Here is a 15,483-nt window from a genome sequence, read left to right as displayed (position 1 = left end):
CTGTACTCTTTGGGCTTTTGCGAGCACCTACTTCTTCTTTAAGTTATATAGGAGGGAAATCCCATCCCCTCGGAAACCCACCTCCCGACGCCCTGGTACAGCGAGAACTCCCCGCGGAGTGTATCACAATTAGTTGGCCAACATTTAGGAGCGGCTCGCTTTCACCAGCAGTTTTAGGGAGTCATCTTTTAAATATGTGATGGTGGGTTTGAAGAAAATTTTTGGGGGTTTCTCGATGGGGTAGTGAACAGTTTTTAGGATGAAGTGGGGCTAATCAAGACGCGGTTGGTTTATAGTTTATAGAACCCTTCTGACTTTTATTGTTGACAAATATCTAAATAGTATATTACGCAACAAGTGCGTAATGGGTTTTTTGGCTCGTGGGAAGTTGTAAAACGAGCCGAAGGCGAGTTTTATAATCCCACGAGTCAAAAAACACCATTACGCACGAGTTTCGTATACTATTTTATGTCATAGGGCCCAGAATCCGCGATTCTACCGAGCGAAGCGAAGCGAGCGAATCGCCTCGGCTCGCTTCGCTCGGTAGAATCGCGGATTCTGGGCACCTATGACATAAAATTATGGATATTATTGAAATTTTTAGCCTTTAAGGGGTAACAGAAGGCCACCGTTTTCTCAAAATTTTCAAACAAATTTTCTGATTACAGTTATTAATATTTTATTGAGCCAAAGCGCATTGATCTTCAGCATCGCTTCCTGGAGATTAATGTGCTTTGATTTGTAAAAATATGGATAACTTTCAGCAGGAAATTTGTTCAAAAATTAAACTAGCGATATTCTAGTATCCCTTAAAGTGTTGTAAATGCTGAGTATAAGGTTCTGACCCTTACGACCCTTATAATCCTCAGCCTCATAATATTCTGACCCTTTCCGATGACAAATATCTGTCTTTCATCTGTATAAATTGAAGAGACTGACGGGGTTCTGACCCTTATGGCCCTTATAAGCCAGACACTTTTACATTTTAATTGTTAAAAAAATAGGTTTTCTTCTCCGATTTAATTTTCTTTTATTTGCAATGTTGGGCCATCGCAAGGAATTCTTCAACTTCAACGTTAATTCTGTTGTCATCTAATTTTTAAAATAATAACACCGGTCAAAAATCCATTCAAAAAAAAGATCTGCGTTTGACATCTAAAATTTTTGGATATCAATGAACATTTGACCCTTGCAAGCATGATAAATACTGGCTATGAAAGCCCCTGACCCTTGCGGCCCTTATAATCCCGAGCCTTATGAACCTCTGACCCTTACGACCTCATGACCTTGACTCCCATGTGTTTTAAAAGCCTCGACAACAAAATCGTCACGATTAAATGATAATATTCCAAGATCAAACATTATTTCTCTTCTGTTTTATTTCAAGGCGTGGATTAACAAACTTTCAACCCACATACCTCTCTCCCGTCATCCCGAGGCACTTGCGGCGGGCAATAAGACGACATTCAATCTAAATCCACCCTCGGACGTTGCAAGAGCGTAGGTAAACCTTCCAAGACACACGGATCCGTCGGCTGATCCAGCGCGAGGGAAAAAAACCAAATGACGAAACGAACGAAATACCCGAGTTAATAAAAAATCCATGAGAAAAAGAATATGGAATAAACCCTCCTCGGAGGACGTGGCAAATTTATCGCGCGCTTAGAGAATGCCTCGGCGCTTGGGAAAAATGTTTTGTCGATTAGTCAGAGACTTCCGTTGGAAAAAGAAAGCGGTACTTGTGTATCGTCTTCCGTTTTATTTCTAGAAGCCAAGTTTTATTTGCCCTCGGCTCGATCGAAGGTCTGAAATTGTCCTCGACAGGTATAGAATGTTGTCGTCAAGGTCAATGTACCTGCAACGGGGGAAAAAAATTCAATATTTGGAGCAATTTTTACGGAGTTTAAGCTCAAAATACGGCGCAGAGAAAAATATTTCCGTGCATTATTTTCAGAGTCTACAAAATTGTTTTTTAACCTTTAAAAAAATTCACGCGTATTATGTGATAAGGAAACCTAATCATCAACTATTATTTTGGAATTTGTATCCTGTAAATTTTAAGACAAACGACTGGCATTTTTTATTATTATTATTATTATTATTATTATTATTATTATTGTTATTATTATTATTATATTCTATTTTTCTCAAAATTGTGGCATTCTCCCATATACTGTGACCATGACATGTTCACCAGAGTTCATTAAATAAATAAATAAATAAAAAAATTCAAAAATTTTCTGGAATGGAAAAACAATTATCTGGTTGAATTTATTGGGAGGTGAAGGGTCACGAGGGTCAGAAATCGATTTTAAAACGCTACATTAATTTTTTAATTGACGAATTTTTTTTTTCAACCTCCAGATTTTTTTTTTCTCTTTGAGAAACTCAAGTCCAATTTGTGTTCCGACGGAAAAAAAACGGAACTTTTCCCAATTGTTATCTCATTCAAAAGCCCGCAAACGTGAAACATAAACCATTTTTGTATCAAATCTGTATCAAACGAACGGTGAATGAATGGTAAGTACGGATTGATACAGCGAGTTATAAAATGGCCGGGCAATAACTCGAGAGTATCGGGTACCGTCGGACGGCAACAAAACACAGTGCCGGGTACCACCCGACTACTCCGTGACTGCAGCTTGTCCCGTGTGCATCTCTCATCCTCATACGTTACCCCGTTTATCCGCGGCACGCGTACCCGTGGCGTTAATTGAACGTCCCCACGATTACTAAGTAGTAACTGCAATATAAATTAAACGTACGATATTTATCGAGTACCGGACTCTTTCGCCGGTGCTGGCTCGCCGCATGAGGGGAAAAGAAATGGTTGGAATATCACCGGTGCCGGTGGTCTTAATAAATGATGAAGCTGAAAAATTGGAACAGGTTTGCAGAGAAAAACAAGTTGCGGAAATTTAGAAAAAATAAGTAATGGGTTCAAGGAACTCCGTTTTTCGAAATTTTTGAAATGCTTTCAGGAGAATTTTTTAGAATAAACGCCTGATTTTTTTATTCTCATCAATTGTTCGAGTGAATTGGAAAATATTTTCTTAAAATCAGCTTCAATTTTTTTCAGCTTTCTGAGAATTGCAATTGTGGAAAAATAATAAAGTAAAAGAATTCCGGCTATTTATGTTCATCTTCCCGTAAAGAAATAATTTGGAATTGATCGAAATTTCCTCATGAATTTCAGGTATTTTGATTCTCAAAAGTAACTTCTTGTCTTCCAAAATCAACAAACAACTCTCTGTTTCCATTCTACCTATGAAATTATTATTTATATTTACATTAACTCTCCAAGTAACTCTTCAGTTCTAAAGAATTCTCAGAAGTAGATCGATGAAGTCCCATCGCCCAAACAAAATAAATAAAGACTTTTCTCCGAAACTTATGATGTATTGAACAAGATTATTAGAACTCTATCTTCATTTTCCTAGAAATCAACAAAGATTTCTCGCTTGATCCAGACAACAAAGAAAAAAGATTTCTTAAATTAAAAAAGAGATAGATTAATTAAAAAAACTGCATTTCTTGTCATTTTCAATTTTTTAAGAAAAAATTTCTGAAATTACCGGTTTATCACTTTTACATTCATCAATTTCTTAATTGGATTCATAAATATTTTCTTAAAATCAACAATTTTTCAACTTCCAGAAAATTATAATTCTGAAAACACAATAAAATTCTCCGAAGTAGATCGACGAAGTCCCAAAGTCCGAACTAAGACTCGAAACAAAATAAACCGAGACTTCTCCGAAAGTTATAACGATTCTCGCGAAAACTGAGAAAACAAAATTCTCGATTCAATAAAAATCCTCTTTTTCAATTTTCTTTCCTTTACGAGAATGAAGTGTTGAAAGCGGGGACTTGAATGGCACAATAAGCTCTTCCAGAGCATTTCCCTTTCAAGTTTATTAAGCCATTGATGTTATCAAGAGCAATTACCCCGCTTAACACTCAAGTATCGAAGAAAGATAGCAATAAACGTGAATGATGGATGTCCAACTGGTGTTGCGCGCCGACAGACAAATGCACCAAGTACATGGCTCGACATGTTTGATGTATTTCTAACGCCTCCAAAACGTAAATAACGAGTCAACATGATAGCTAAATACACAGGTGATCGAGGAGAGGGCGTACGAATGCACATTTTTATCTGTTAATTCCTCAACAACCAGTTGGGGATTTGATTAATAGTCACAATAAAATGTCGGTGTGATTGAATTAACGACTCGTCCGGTGTGCGTTATAGAGTTAACGTTATATCATAACGGCTGGTGAAATGCCGTACCGTCCACTGGTGAAAATTTATTCGCATTCATTCAGTCCTCGAAATGAAATGAAAAAAAAAAAAAAGAAGGAAAAAATACACTTTTGCATGTAGCCACGCACTCGTGGAATTTTAATCCACGAGTGTACCTCATGTCACTGGGCGCACATTTACGGACAATTAAACTCTTCCGCTCTCTCAATCTCCATTATGCTGAGTGAAAAATATTGCCACGGAAAAATGTCTTTGCGCGATTGGAGGGCCATCTTGCGGATAATTTTTAATTTTTAAATTCGAAATTATTTTGATTGACAATTTTTTTTCAATTTTTTATCTCTGCAAAATTCACAGAGATAAAATACAGATATCTGCCATCAGTAAGGGTCAGATGTTTGTAGGGTTCAGGATCATAAGGGTCAAAAGGTTCAGAAACTTCGATACAGTATTTATAATAGTTATAAACGTCAAAAGTTCAATGTTATCTTCAACTTTTAGATATCAAAGTCAGATATCTGTCAGAAAGGTTCAGAAGTTTGTAAGGTTCAGGATCATAAGGGTCAAAAGGGTCAAAAACTTATATACTCAGCATTTATAATGGTCATAAGAGTCAAAATTTTAATGATTTCCAGAATATCTACATCAAAGCCAGATATCTGTCCAAAGTACGAGGCAGAAGGTTTAAAAATCGTCAATTGCATAGACTGTAAGGGTCGTAAGGGCCAGAATGCCGTAAATATCCAGAACTTATAGAAATAAAATCCAGATATCTGTCATATCTGTCAATAGTACGGCTCAGAATTTTATAAAGTTCAGGATCATAAGGGTCGTAAAGGTCAAAATTTCAATGCTATCCAGAATTTTTACATATTGAAATCTGATATCTGTCAAAAGTAAGAATAAGAAGGGTTAAAAGACGTTAATTGTATGAACTGTAAGGGTCATAATCCCGTAAATATCCAGAATTTAGAGATGAAATCCAGATGTCAGTCAACAGTAAGGGTTAGAAGTTTGTAAGATTCAGGATCATAAGGGTCAGAAACTCATACCGCATTTATAATGATTATAAGGGTCAAATTTTCAATGATATCTAGAATTGTTAAATATCAAAGTCAGATATCCGTCAACAGTACCGATCAGAAGTGTATAAGGTTCAGGATCATAAGGGCCACAAGGATCAGAACCTTATATACGCAACAGCTATAGAAATAAGTCAGATATCGGTCAAGAACAAGAGTCAGAAGTGTTCTAACGGTCCGGAAGTCCGTAAGGGTCATGACTAAAATTTATTACATTGTTCCATCACCAACTGCAATGAATTTCTCATAACACACTCTGATAGTCACGTTCTACCGAATTATAGATTACAAATACCTCCCAGATTTCAATTGCAACAATTTCCCACCAAACCCTGCATTCTTTCCCCATAAAAACCAACAAAATCCATCCAACTCTCACCTAATTGGACCGCAAACCCACATAACAAAGATAATTAATAATTTTCTCATTAATTACCCCAATACCCCGCCCGCCTACCATGTGTTTATTAAACCAGAATCATGTTCTTAACGAAGTATCCGTTGATTCTGCGGTTACACTCTGACGCCCCAAAGTATCCACTTCACCTCGATGTAAAACCACGGGTGGTTACGGTAATTAAACCATAATTATGTATACATACTAACCCGGACTAATCGAATTATCGCGTTGACCGAGCGTATTAAGTGGTCACGTAAGATAATTTGGCAACATCGCAGTCGCCATGATGCCTCTGTTGCCTGCGGGATGGATTTTCGGGGCGTCGTTGGGTTAGAAATATCCACAGCAAGGAGGAGGGGGAGGGGGGGGGGTGAGGATGAAGGAAGAAGAGAATGGTCGGAGAAAACCGTATGCTAGACTGCTACGCTAGGCTGCCACCTCCCCCCCTCCACCCCCTCGCCGCGCGCGCGAGACGAAACCGAAAAAGGGGGGTAAAAAACGAAGCCATGGGTTTTGTGCACTGTTGAGTTTTAGCTTTAGCTCTAGACTGCCGTGCGTTGTTGCGTCCCTCGTACCATCGGCTGAAAAGAGACTCTCACTCGTTTCATCTCGTTTTAATGCATATTGTTGACTTCTTTCATCTCACTTCAGCCTCACGGTGGAAGACCAAGGGATTCTGGGAGTTTTTAGAGTGCCCCCCCTCCCCTTCTGCTCCCCTCATTGTTGTGTAAATGCGGACCAATGGCGCCGCTAGACGGGGCACTAGTCACTTTTAGATGCTAATATCGTGGAGATATAACAGCTTTCGGTGGAATTCCGAGGGTTTGAGGAAAGTTTGTTGTTAAGGGTTTGAGAGTTTTTAGTGGATTGAAAGCTTCTTTTGAGGGTAATCACTCTAGTTGTAGTATAAACATGATAATGGGGTTTAGGGTTGAAGCGATTCATGTCGTTTATATCGGCATCGTGTGTTGATGATGCTCGGAATGAAATATTCATGAAGGAAAAAGGTTGTGAGCATTGTTTTTAATTTTTGATTGATTAATATGTGTGGTCTCCGCGGATTTCCCCGCGATTTCTCACATACAACATGAGAGCGCAGTCTAGCGGACAATCGCTCAACCCCGATGCCTCCCCTCTCCGCAAACTTTATGACCACGCCGACCTGAAGTTCCCCCTTCTCCTCCTGTTGCCCCACTCCAAAGCGACAAACGAGCCAGACCGCAAAGGCGTAGCCTTTACGATCCTCACACAGTGGTATCACCTAATAATGACTCTCATAAATGTCACGATAAAATCAACAATGGCGATATATCGCTGGTCGTTACGCATAATGAAAGATGCAGAGGAGTTATAATGATGTGCAATCAAAACAAATCGTATAGCTGTGGAATAATGCGTGCGCCTTGGGTTGTGGACAAGGTCATTAACTTCTTCATTGATAATTACGCGGTTGATTAAATTTAATGGATGTACTAATAGAATTGAATTGGTGGATTCAGTGGGATTATTGAAATGCTGATTTTTCAAACAATTATCAATGAAAATTTTACGGTTTGTGTTGTGCTATTCTACCTTTGTTTATGTTTATGTTAACTCTGTAGATGACTATTAACTGATGAAGAATTCTTCGAAGTAGAGCGAAACAATCCCCCGGTACAAAACAAAAACCAAGAAGAAAACAAAGACAAATGAATAGAAAAAAATCTTTGTTTACATTCTACAGATGGAATTATTGTTTATGTTTATATTAACTCTCTAGGTGACCCCTCATCGATGGAGAATTCCCCGAAGTAGAGCAAAACAATCCTCCCAGAGCAAAACAATCCTCCCAGAGCAAAACAAAGACCGAAAAAAAAACAAACAAAGAAATCTGTTTACATTCTGTCTACTCAATCATTGTTTACATTCATATTAACTCTCCTAAAGCTCTCCAACGATGACTAATTCTCCGAAATGAGCGATACAATGCCACAACCCGAAAAACAAACAAAACCTTTCCCCAGAGAGTTACGGCTATCCCCGAGAAGCCTCAAAATATCCAACTTCAAGCGTCTTTTTTCAACAATTTCATAGCTCAGACCCCGGTCTGATTGCAGGAAGGAAGCAGTTAGGCCCGGTTGGAGTCGTTAAGCCAAGTTTACGAGGTGTTACCGGCGAGCGCAACCTGTAAATCTCGAGTCATCGGGTACGGGCGCGTGCCAGTGGCCGCCCTTGGCGAACCAACGATGATAGAGAAGGGGTAATGGGGTTAGGTAACCCAGGCGTAGGAGCCCGGTAGAGGTACAAGACTACAGACTCGCGCCACTCACGCCTTTATGGATCGTAAATGTCTTCGTTTACAGCCAATAAAGATCCTTCTTTCCCTATTGCTTTAGCGATATAACCAGCCCGAGTAGCATCAATCTGGCCACTTTGGGGTGTAACTTTATAGCCCAATAAAAATCACGCATTTTTGAAATGTATCATATCGACTGGAACGATCAATTTACGGTTACAAATGACTTAATAACAGTCCATGAGTAGTCGATGAATGGAAAAATGTATCCAACAGTCGACTGCATAGAAATATCCGAGTATATTCCCGGCTGAATGGAATTTCGAAAGGACCTTCCCGGGAGTGGGACGTAGTACAGTCGATAAAAGCTACCCATAAACAGGCATGACTAACGACCATCGAACCTAGCGGAGATACGCCGAACCCGGTAGTTAGGGGTGACCGTAAATAAGCTGTGAGTGGCTATCGAAAGTCGGTAAAGCAGAGTTCGCGGCTTGTATCGTGATATAGCGCTGCCACCTGTCGACCAAATGGATCATCAGGTTAAAGTAGTTCCCCCTCGCGTAGGACTACATCAGTCCCTCGACGTTTAAAGGCCAATTCGTTAGGACGGCGGCAAACTTTTCAAAACAACTCGTTTCTCATTCATACAGAGTGGGATTAAAATGTTGGCAAACTGGTAGTTTCTTGATAAACACCATCGGGAATGATTAATTAATTTTTATGGGACATTGAGGTGAGTTTTTAGATATTACGTGGACGATAGTGCTTACGGCCACTGATACACGCCTCCTGGCCACGCCCACGCGTCCGACGGGAGAGTGGGCAGCCATAACTAAGGAAAACGTCGTTAACTCCGCTAGATGGCGCTACTGACACTTTATTGTTTCAATGGATCTTAGCGGATTGTTATCAGTTCACCTGATGATCGTTTCACCTTCAACGGTGCAACTTTGGAATTGATACATTCAGGAGGATCGAGGGGAGAGTCTATCCTCCCTTTTGGAAAATATTTTTTTTCACCAGTCGTTCTGCATGACAGCTCGACCGTGCTCTCGATAGCGAGATACTTATGTACCTTTTTGCTATGAATAATTTAATTATACTCGTTTGAATACAATGGGACTGGGACTATTCACGAGCGCATGAGGAACGTCTAGCGATTCCTATAAAAAATCGCAATGCAATGGCAAAAGAAGTCGTAGAGAGAAAATGCAGTTTTTTTTACCAAGACTGACGTTTATGTTTTAATCAGGGAACGCGAACGATCGGAGGCTCTAAATAATTTTTCGGTATATTAGGAATATAAAAAAAATTCGATGTTTTGTTTCCGCTTGTGAGATCATTGTTTATGCTGGATTTAAATGGAATGGAATTGTTGGAACTTCAAGTTCTTTGAAAACAATAAACAACTTTTTTTTCGCTCATCTTCTGGAATAATTTTTCAAGTTTTTATATGTGTATTATAATTCTCAAGAAGACTCGTCATTGATGAATAATTCTCGGAAATAGAGGGGTCGGATTTCAAAACAGAAAACAAGAACCCGAAAGGAAAAAGACTCTTCTTCGAAAAGAATTCGAATGTCTTTTCTCCGAAAGTAAACAGAAAATACGCTCTGATTACGTTCTGCCCATTCAATCATTGTTTATGTTTACATTAACTCTCCGAAGGAATCTCTATCGGTGAATAATTCTCCGAAATAGAGCAGTACAATCCCAAAACACAAAACAAACCCAGAAAAAAAATAAACATAGACTTTTCTGAATTGAAAACTTGTTTTGTTTTTTCTATGGAATCATTGTTTATATTTAAATCCACTCTCTACAAGACTCTAAAATTCCAAAACACGAATTCCAATTTCTTTTCTCTGAAGGTACATAAAAAAACTCTACGTTCTGCCCATTCAATCATTGTTTAAGTTTGTATTAATTCTTAAAAAGGCTCTCTATCGATGAATAATTCCGCGAAACGAAGCAATATAATCCCACGACATAAAGCAAACCCCGGAAAAAATAAACACCGACTTTTCTGGGATAGAATAATCGGAACTTCCATTTCTTTTCCCTGAAAATAAACAACGAACTCGCACTGTAAGAAGAACTCGGAGAGAGCAGTAATCATAATTTTTCCTCAATACCTCAGCCTTTTATGCTTCAATCATCAACGGCGAAGAACCAAAACCGATAGATCATTTTCGCCCAATTTTTCCAGAATTCGCGAAAATATCCAGAAACGGTGAATGGAACTCGGTACAGGAATATCCACCGAGTATAACCAAAACATGTGCTGGCAAGGGCAAACGAAGCAGAATATTTCTGCAATGCATCACTCTCCCCTTTCGCACGAGTTTCGCATTAATTCGGTTCTTCTGAGCACTGGCTCCATGATCTTGGTGAATTATAAAATACCAAGGACCAAATTTAGCAAGACCAGGATCAGCCCTTTGATCGTAATAACCGAATGGCATGTGCTCTTTGTTTTTCGCTCGAGGTTTTTTCCCAGATGGAGCAATCGCGAATGAGACGCTTGGTGTCCACGAGGGGATATCAGAGTCCTCGGGATTGGTGATTGCTGTGGTAGGAGACGAGGAATCAGCCGCCGGCGCAGCAGACAAACGAGAATTACAGGTATTACGTGCGAATGAACGCTCTTAGATCGTTGTTGAGTCTTTTACCCAGTGGCTATGTGCGATCCGCGACTTGTGCCAATCGATTGCTTACTATTCTGATGCACCAAGTGCATATATACGCTTTTAAACGGGGTTGTTATCTCCGGAATTGCCTGTTACCCAAGATTGCACAAGGCGATCTCCAGATGTGCGCTTTGCACATTATTCTGGGTATATCGTATATTGCACGGGGTACTTCTCGGATGGGATGAAGCATTCGAGATTTTATTGAGACGAGTTGAGTTTTTTCGAGGTGATGAGTCAATTCATGGTGCTCTGGGATGCTGCATGGTCTGGCATTTTTCTACGTTTGCGGGTTTCTGAGGCGATTGATGAATCAATCGAGGTGATTCAGTCATTTCGGTTGGGTGAGAGGCTCTGAAGAACTCAATTATGGCTTTTTCTGGTGACGGATTATGGTTTTTTCTGGTGAAGGATTTTCTCGGGGGAATGTGGGTTTTACGGCGATCGTTTAGGGGTGTGGAAAGGGTTGGAGGGGTTTAGTGTCGTGAGGTTGCAATCATTGCCTCATAGCTCATTTCGTAGTCATGAGGGGAATTCATGGATCGAACGGGGTCATTTTGGTAGGTATTGTGTTGGCTGAGGCAAGTGATGGAGCAATCAGAGTTGGGAAAGTCCGTCAACATGATACATTCAATGCGAATGGGGGAACGGGAATTTAGAGAAATGACAAACAGAATTTTTGTCAAAGGATCAGGAGTTCATAAGGGTCACGAGGATTATAAGGCCTGTGGGACTTGAAAAAATCATCGAAATACCTGACTCGAGTGAGGAAGAACATCAGACCAGAAACTGATCTCCGTGTTCGTCGGTTTTGCCTCCAGCGAAGTTTTTGGACTCGGAAACTTAATTTTACCTTCTTCTGGAGGAACCACCTCACCCTGGATTTTCATATTAGGAAACACATCAATAACTTACGTAATACGTAAAAAACTCGAGAAATCCGACTCTCGTCAGCTCGAAATGAATTCATGCCGGAGCCCATCAGATTCGAATCGAATAAATTTCAATCCAATTTCAGTATTTTTCGTCCTTCATCGTGGGATACCTCTAAACATCGCTCATTCCGCAGTCCCAACCCGGAAGCTATAGAGTAACAGTGTCATGCCAACTCCGTGAATTTCCATAAACTCTACGGTACGAAATCGTTCTCCATCTGCATAAGATCACGGGGAGATTGAAACTCTATGGATTTATATAGTTATCGCGATGGCACTGCCGTTTCATACATGCTCGCACAATGTCTCAACCGACCTGGAAACTCTTCCCAATGATTTATCGCGTTGCGTTCATGAATGTTGTCTTTTCGGGACTAAGAATAGAGGTGGCGTGACAGGGGTCTGATAAATAAAAAAGAAAATATTTAACCAGATATCCGAGGCTCACAAATCGCCGGAGTTTAATTTTTCTTACAACTAGTCTTTTCACGACGTTTTTTCATGGCGTCTCTATCATCACTCTTCGCTCGCAACTCGTGTGTGAGGAACCGACGGCGACTGTCGTTATTTCTGAAAACATCTGGGGTTAAGGCAACTTCCGACTGACTGTGATTGGATCGTTGACGAGAAATTTTTCAGCGACGAGTGACAAAAGGGGGGAGAAAGCGCGGGTTTTGGTCCAAAGACACAGAGTTTGTCGGGAAATAGGCGTAAAGTTGAATTCTGCAAAATACCGAAGTATTTTGATCATTTTCACGAGTTCCACAGGCATTTGGAAAAATATTTTTCGAATCTATCAGTCGGTAAAAGGTGACTATTACATTGTTAGAAAATTACTCCTGAAATTTCATATGAAATTTTCATGTACACTGTTGGAATTTTTTTGAAATTTTGTGGGAGATATTATAGTAAATCTCATGGGAGTGACATTGAATCGAATTTAGGGAAAAAATCGTCATGAAATTTGAAGTTTTTAGTAGAATTGACGGAAATTCATGAGTTTTCAGTAGAACATGAGTATTCTGAAACAAAATGAAATCAATTTTCAATTTTTCCCTGAATTTTCCTGACTTTTCTGAATTTTCACAGAATAATTGAACGGAAAAATCAAGTATTTTATTGATTTCCAGATCATTTGAACAGAAAATTCAGACGAAAATTTTTAACAGCATATTTTGTTATTAAAAAATCATTTGAATTCTGGAGTATTCAATGGAATTTCAATGTTCAGATCCACATGATAATGAAAATTATTAATTAATGTGAAAATATAAGCTACAATTCTGACTTTTACCTCGATAAATCCCGGGTATATAAAGTTCAGACCCTTAAAATCTTAAAACTCCTCATTTTTTCAGTTTCATCAATTCACATTCAAATATTCTAAAACCAAAAAATAAAAACCTCGAAATTCCTCGCCTCAATTGTAAAAAGGGAAAGTGCGGAAAACCCGAGTACCTTTTTTTACGACCGTGCCCCATGCAACATTGAGTGAAACTATTTTTTGTGGACAGCAACGGTCAGCGTGGAAGGATCCGAGAATTGGCGGCTATGAAAATTTCTCTTTACCTGCACTGCATCCTGACGAAGTTTCTCAAAAAGCCGCTCGTAAAACATTCCCCGGTATTTCCTCGATGCCGTACGAAGGGTAGCAATGAGCCTCATAAAAAAGTCGGACGTTTCACTTTTTACCTCCCCCCCCCCCGTTCACGACTCACCAGAGGGTTTGGGGTGGAGTGCAGAAAGAAATGAAATAAAGAAACGAGAATACAAGTCACGGGCGTGAGTTTTTGTGCGTTGCGTGATGCGGATGTACTCAAGGTAGATCTTGCGGTGATATCGCGACTAACGATCGTAAATTTGATAAACGAATCGTGCACCACAAAGTGTTGATTAATGTCCCTCTGACGATTTGTGGGCACTTGGATTTTTTGCGGAAAAACAAACGTTCGGGGGAGTGGTGGGTCCAGTTCGACCGTGACGCGTGTGCTTTCGGTGGGTGCGGTGATGAGGTTGCCATTGTGCGGAGAGCGTGCACGTGAAAAAATAGGCTTTATTATGAAATCGAGATGAAATATTCCGATTTAAAAATCAGAAAATAATTTTAATCAAGGTGTATCCCCAGAAAACTGGATTTTCTTAGGGTTGTTCCTATAGTTTTTATAGGTAATGTTTATAATATTCCCGGGGAATTGAGAAAAATTGTAACTTGAAAAAAAATTCTTGATTGAAGCCCCTATTTTTGGTAGTTAGAATGCAACCCCTTGGGGTGTTGCATGTGACAAATTTAGATAATGAAAAAAATGAAAAATTAGTGGGAGAGATATCTGGTTGTGCTGCATAATTGGGAATTTTTGAATATTTTTTAGTATTGTAAAATAATGAAATTTCAAGTGAAACAGTTTGAAATTTTTAGTTCTTAAAATTTTTTTCAATTCTTCATTGACAAATCAGTTGATTTCTTGAATATTCAAGTAATTCTCGATTTTCAGATCCATACGGCGCTGAAAAGCCTTGAAAATTTAGAAAATTCAGGCAATAACCACGATGAGTTTGTAAATTCAAGCTTTCATTGAAAAATCAATCATTCTTCAACATGAAAAATCCAATTTCCTCGAATTTTCACGATGAATGAGAAATTTAATAAACTTTTTCATTTGAAATTGAATTCAACCTCACAACATTGAAAATTAAAATGACATTTGTGACTGAAATCAATCAATCTGGCAAAAAAAATTGATATCCAAGAAATATCCAAATGCACACTGAAATAATTACTTGAAAATTTAAAATTTTCGTGTTCAGGGAATGGATCAGGGCTCTCCTCCATTTTTCCGCAAATTTCCGCGGTCGCGGTAAGCCAAAACCTCTGGGCTCACACGGTGCAATCGAGTGCAGAGAAGTAGTAAAGTCCGCGTTGAATCACGAAGCTGCAACATTTCAGCGTTAAACACATAACGAACCGTCGGCGGAGAGAACTATCTCTTTTTAGGTACGTGTTAAACGCAGGCGTGCTCGCGCACGCGAATGGAATAACTTAGGGAATTATGAAGGCGCACGCTTGCGCGCGGTTTAGCCTCATTAGATATACCGTCGAAAGATATCGTTCGAGATGTTGAATGAGGGGATGGCTCTCCCGAGTATTGGATAGGTACTTGGGATATGCAGATGGATCGCGAGTGCCGTCTTTTCCGCTCTTTGCCGGCGGCCGCATGACTGGACGCGCTGCGATAAATAACTTGTGTCGAATAAACAAGGAATTACAGTGCGTACAGGCATGGACTTTCAGCGGGGGGTAAATTGCCCTCCCCTGACCAATCCATGTCACGTTGACGTATGGGTTTGATACAGTGTGCCGTGTGCACCGTCGGGTAAATGGAGTTATAATCGTGGTTTGAGATTCATGGGAATTTCGAGTTTAACGGACCGGAGTCATCGAAAATAGTCGTAAAGTTGAATTCTGCGAGGCAATATACGTACGACAAATACCGAGATCGGTTTTTGGTCTGATCCTCTTCCTCATTCGAGTCAGTCTATTCTGCTGGCGTGACTATTAGAGTGACTGTATTACACGGAAATCATTGTAGTTGGTGATCGAAAAATATAATAAATTCTACTTATGACCCTTATTATACTTCTGACTCATGCCCTTATGATCCTGAGCCTTATTTCGACTCCTACGGCCCTCATTATCCTGACCCTTACGACCCTCTGGCTTGAAATTTCAAACCCGACATGAAAATCCCAGCGGAAAATGTTGGGAGTGTCTTCATTCAAGCGGAGTATGTTGTCGGAAAAATGAATCTTCTATTCTAAGATGAAAACAGTTCC

General features: G+C 39.6%; 1 protein-coding gene across 1 annotated transcript in view; it reads right to left on the bottom strand.

The window, feature by feature from the left end:
* LOC107039062 (homeotic protein ultrabithorax) overlaps positions 1-15,483 on the bottom strand; it is a 135,607-nt gene that overhangs the window by 11,495 nt on the left and 108,629 nt on the right. The window lies entirely within an intron of this gene.

Source organism: Diachasma alloeum, unplaced genomic scaffold (assembly GCF_001412515.2).
Source record: "Diachasma alloeum isolate Michigan unplaced genomic scaffold, Dall2.0 Dall_scaffold_00291, whole genome shotgun sequence".
NCBI lineage: Eukaryota > Metazoa > Arthropoda > Insecta > Hymenoptera > Braconidae > Diachasma > Diachasma alloeum.
This window is presented reverse-complemented; position numbering and strand designations above follow the sequence as displayed.